Source organism: Pterocles gutturalis, unplaced genomic scaffold (genome assembly GCF_000699245.1).
Source record: "Pterocles gutturalis isolate BGI_N339 unplaced genomic scaffold, ASM69924v1 scaffold9913, whole genome shotgun sequence".
NCBI lineage: Eukaryota > Metazoa > Chordata > Aves > Pterocliformes > Pteroclidae > Pterocles > Pterocles gutturalis.
The window spans coordinates 23,063-29,062 of NW_010125581.1; positions in this window are offsets into that span (position 1 = coordinate 23,063).

Genomic DNA, 6,000 nt, shown 5'->3' on the forward strand with positions numbered 1-6,000 from the left:
GGATTGGCTTCTTGATCAAATCTGTTACTCAAAAAATGAATGCTAGTGCCAATGCAAAGGGAGAGGAATGAATGCATGCACCAGACAGATCAGTTCATTCATTTTGATTGCAGCCTCCGCTTAGAATTTAAAATACCTAAAGCAATCACAAAACTTCAGCCAAAGTGGGTCTTAGACACAGTATTGTCCTAAAAACAGACACAGAGTTTTCAGTTCTGTTACAACCTTTCTAACGACCTTCTGTCTGGTTCTGGTTAGTAAACATGTCTCAACTAGATGTTCTGCAATATTTAAGTTTTAGCTATCATGCTCTGGGGACTATGAAGTCCCTCTTCTTAAGGTGTGAAGATCCCTGAAAGGGCAAAGTATCTTTTTAGACCTTTAGCAGCATAGCAGAAGTTAAAAGATACAGTCGCCTAGTAACTCCATAGGTCAAATAGGAGAGTTGCTACCACCCCTGCACAACTTACGTCCACTCCACATCCTCCCAAGCATTAGTCAGACTAATAGATCAGATTCCCTTGGATGCTGATGAACTGAGATTCTGAGAACTTCATGCTTTTAACATTTCCTCACCTGCTACCACTTTGTTCCCATTACAGCCCTCCACATAACTGAAAGGGCCAGCGTTCTTGGCTCACAGAGAGACATTTAGTTATGTTTTATTGCTTCTAATTAACTAAAGTAAGGACTTAGAGGGAGCAGTAAAACCAGAAAGGCTGGCTTTTGATAATGTTTTTACTACAACTTGCTACATCCTCCTAAATTCTTCAGTTGACCTGTCAGGGCACAGAACAAAGTATACAATGGCAAGAATGTTCAAAAGAGTACTTGGAATAAAAGCCCACAGAAACCCCCCAAGACACTGTTTCCCAGAACATTCAGTCTTTAATTCAGGCTTTTGGATATGCATCAAGATCTATTAGAGGCTCCTGTGCAAAAAAGAAGCACAACTTTGGAGGAAAACGCAACATCAACTGCACATCTCTTATTAAACTGACGCATAACAGACACATGGCCCACATTAAATTCAACAGATTACTTGATTTTTGGCAAGTACAGCAAATACCTTTTTCCATGTTAAAATCAGACATTAAAAACATTTACAGTTTTACAGTGCTTAAAGAATATGCTCTAAATACCTAAATATGCCATCTCAGGCAAACAGCAGTGAACTCTTCCATGCATTTTCAGATACATACTGCAGATAAAAATGTATTGTGTATGTTAGCATGGCTGCACTGCCAGTAGTGTCTGTACTTCACATCACGTCAAGAACGGGACACAGAAGGACAGCGCTCCCTGTGCCTGCAAAGTTCAGCACTGGAAGTCCAAAACTCTTGGTACCCTTGCGTAGCCCGTTTCACAGGGCGTACCACTGCCTTACAAAGAGATGGAACCAAGTCCAAAGGGTAGTGATCAGAGATGAATGATTTGTCAGGCTAGCTTAAAGGTCCAGGAGAAGGAAGTCCAAAAGTAATCCATATATTTGCTCTTGATCAGTCAACGGAGACCAGCTTCTACTGTTACAGAAAACTGGCACAAAACCACGGTCTGTTTGCTCTTGGCCAGGCTTGGTCTCCATGGCTAAATAACTTATTTTCAGGACCCAGTGGAAAATGCAAACCACCAAAGGGTGAATCAGAGAGCAGCTTCATAGCCCTCAGCTACTGGTTTGGACTGAGAGGTCAAGCCAGAAAAGAAAAAACAGTGACAGAATAGCATGCTTGTAGAGCTATTTATATTGTGCCAGAACTGTAGAAAGGTGGATTTAAAAATCTTTGGGGGTATCTTCCAGGCTGAAATTGGGGTAGCGAGTTTTGGGTTTCTTTGTGAAAGATTGCAAGATTTACAGTCCCCACCTTTAAATATGGAAATAGAGACAGAGAAAAAGAGAGCAAGAGAGGAAATCTACAACTAAGTTCAAAACAGAACTTGGTCTTCTCTCTGCTCCTCATACTACTGGAGTACTGCAAGTGGGGAAAGCAGAAGCAAAGTCAGCCCAAGCCCAGAAAGAAAACAATTTCAGAGACGTGGGGAAAGCTAAGCCAAACAGGATTACTGAACAACGATGGGATATTTCCTTTATTTATAATTAAAATACAGTCAACAGCAGAATCAAGTGCGTTCACATTTATTCTTATAGCTGCTCCGCATTAATACACATAGAGTAATCTTCACGGAAACTAAAGTAGCAAGTGTTGTATTCTGTTTTCAGCTCTACCATAAGATGGCAGAGCAACACCATTTCTCTCACAGAGGTAGTTGATCTCCACCTGACAGTTTGATAGTGCCTGGTATAGTGGAGTCATGCAAGTAACTGTTGAAATAAAAACAAATTGTTTCCCCGCTGTACTGCCTCATTCAAACCCAGTGACATATCTAAAGACATATCAGAAAGTCTAGTTCATAATCCTCTTAAGAGACTTTGCAGAAATAAATTTTAAACTGTTTTAATGATTGCAGAGAAAGCTTAAGGAAAACCAAGATATCTGTGATATTATCTAATCACGATAAGGAACCTCATTATGAATAACGGTGACACACAGTCAGCACAGACCATGCTGCACGATTTTTGTATGGCCTTTCCAGTTGTGTAACTCACTCTCAATGTTAAGTGTACAAGGGACAGTAATTTGCAAACCCTTTCTGACCCATAGCAAACCTAGAGTAGGATTCATCCTAGCACAGGTATATGCACTGATACAAAATCATCAGGTTTAAGATTTAGGCAGCTTAGAATTCTCAAATTGAATTAACATGCCTATTTTCTCACTTTCATAACTATCCTCCTGCTAGACTTAGCAAGCAGATTTGTCCCCAGGTCCTTTCACTTCCCAGGTCCTTATCTTCTGCCAAGGGGGACTCACTGCTTAGGTATTACCAGCCAGCAATGAAACTACTAGATCTCTCCTTTAGGGAAATACACTGTGCTACAGTAAATACCACACAATAGGATGAAAAAGGGGACGTAGAAAACTTTTCTACTGAAACTGAGGGCATTCACCATCTCTGCAATGGTAGATGTAGTTCCAAATAATAAGCAGGAAATGAGAAGTCTGCCTCATAAAATATTCAGTACTTTGAATGTGCAAACACAACTGAAGTCTTTGCAAAAATAAATGTGATGAGAAGAGGCGAGAAGAACCAAAGCAAAAAAGCTAAATAATGGAGCTAAATAAGCTAAAAACTCACTGTTGTACATAAGTAATGTGTTCATGCATACTGTGAAGAAGAGACATGGATGTATAGCTATTCCTTCAGATGTCTTGCTTTGGAAGGGATAAATTTCAACTGTCTCAGCAAAATTTGGTAAAGTTGCCAGAGTCTGAGGGTTTAGGCTACTCCTATCACATCTGCAATGACAGGCCAGAGGAAGCTCCAAACAGCACATTGCAACAAAATGCTCATGATAGGGTCTTCATAGCTTAAGAAAATGAATTTAAAGGAGTTCCAGGGCTGATGTGAAACCTCAGCAGGTAGAAAACTGAACTATGGCACTGATCAATTCTCTTGCAGCAATACAGTCAAACATTGGAGGCCTTTAATGAACATCACAGAACAGTACAGAAACCGCATCACACTCAAAGACAGGAAGTGGCTTTTGCCTTTCGTCAGCAGATGAACGATATTCCACACAATCAGCATTAGTTGAAACTGATAAATTCTTTCCACTCAGAACAACTGCAGTGAAGTCCACCTAAGGTAAGCAGGCAAGTTTAACATCAGCTCTCTTTCGTCAAGAGAGTTTTTCTAAGATAGTGGTACGTGGCACTAGGAGACTTATCAGTACATTTATTTGTGGCTCAAGAAGATGTAAATTCAAGCAATACAGACAGTGTTAAATTCAAATGAACAAGCTTTATTCTTAAGTTGATGTAAACAGGAGACAGAACTAAACCACCTACAAATTCTGTACATGCTTGATTTAAGACTTCATTGCCATGCGGGTTGGTCACATATTTGTGAGCAGCACTGTGCTTATCATGCAAGATCTCTGGCCAGTTCTAAAAAACAAACAAAAAACCCCACCAAAAAAACCCCAAAAAACCAACCCACCAAAAATCTCTCAAAAACCACCTAGACAGCAAATACTAACTCCCTACAGATAAACAGCTGAAACACACTGAATAGCAGTGTTTCTTTCACAACTTCTACACAATGAAACCCTTTTTATCTAGGAAAGTGCTGTGTCAAGCCCTCAGAACACAGCAGTTCACAAATACTGCAGAATCCTGTACTTTTGTGCCACCCTGTGCTGGTTTATTTTGTATTAGTACACATCACTTGCTGCACTGTTCCTTGCCCTAACGCAATATGCATGGGGTTGCATCACTAATTAATCATTTAGGAACTCTCTACCTTCTCTAGGGCAGAGGTCAGGGTAAACTGTAGGTTTTGCTATCTTTTCATGCAAAAAAGCCCCAACATAAAAAGCTCAAATGTTACATGTGTGTATGGACAGACAGACGGATGGAAGGAAATGGGGTAGGACAGATAAATCTGCAACCCAGGTACAGCAAACTCCAGTGAGGCACATCCTGTGGTTTCACATGGTTAACATCACAAGCCAAGGGAAGCACTGCCACTGACATTCAAGAAGATCTTACCAACAGGCAACTCCTTCGGTTTAGCAGCTTCCACATCTTCTGCCTGCTTTTGTCCACCAAGATGAACAGAGCCGTTTTCTTTCTGAACTGTATTTCTACCTGCAATCCTCTTAACTTGCAGGAAGGATGCCAAATTTAGTACTATGAAGAGTTAATAACTCAAGTATTCTCCAATTGTTACAGGAAGGAAAAAATCATGCAAGAAACCAGTGGTTACTTAATAGGTGTGTTCAGTGCAAGTCATTTTTCAAACACCAGATAAATTAAAGTTTTACACTGCAGTGCCACAAAGCCTATCCTATGGATCAGGATTGAACACGTGAACACACAAAGCTTCTGGTTACAGTCCTATTTTCTCTGCTTTCATAGCCTTCATCACTTGTGAACTGTGTTTAGCCAAGGTTCTCCTACTTCTTAGATTTACACGCACAAAGTAACTGTCTAGACTTCACAAATGTGGAAAAACATTGACAACAGAATTTGGGTACACTTTGTCTTAAAACTTCTTAAAGTTGAGATTTTTTGTTGTTGTTGTTACCCTCACTGATTCCTCACCCTGAAATACCTGTTTTTCTGTATGAAATTCTATTAAGTGGCAAAATAAACAAAACCAGTATTTCATCTCTCAATTAACATTACATGAGTGGTCAAAAGGTCAGAATAGCAGAATGGCTAAATTAACTTAAACACAGGAGAAGAAAAGAAAAACACAAAATCAATTCAGAACCTCTGAAATAACACTCTTCTGTTTCACATTTTACACATATGTTTCTGACCATTTGGATACCCAGAAACTTCAATATCTAAAATTCCAAGCTCAGCTACAGCTAATAATCTTAACTTCTTGTCAGCAGAACTGAGACCAGAGGAAGCTCCATTTTGCCATAGTTAGACTGCTATTGGCACCCAAACATCCCAGCAAGCACTGCAGTCTCTGCGAGTGTAAACTTCTCTACTACAGAACAATTATGATTCTTGAAGTAAAAAAAAAAAAAAAAAAAAAAAGGTGCTTTTAGAATTAAAGTTTGTTGGGTATCAAACCACCTTCTGCAGTGTAGCTTTAATTTGCCACCCTCAAACAGCAGCTGAGCTGGGTTGTTTGACTGTTTAGACATTTTTCCCTCTCAGGGAAAAATTGTTCTTTAATTGTTCTTTAATCAGAAAAATCTTCTTTCCTAACAAAATGTTAAGTGTGTATGTGTGCACAAGAATCCTTGGAAAGAGTTGGTTTTTTCCATAAATATCTGTTTCAAAGCCCCCAAAAGACTCCTTTGCTCTTTCAGTTTGTGCTGCTGCAGTTGAGATCAATAGCAGCAAAACCAGCCCTGGCCTGTTTGCCAAGTTCCACTGTGAAGGGCTTCAGGCTGCAGACCCAGAGTTTACTACGGAA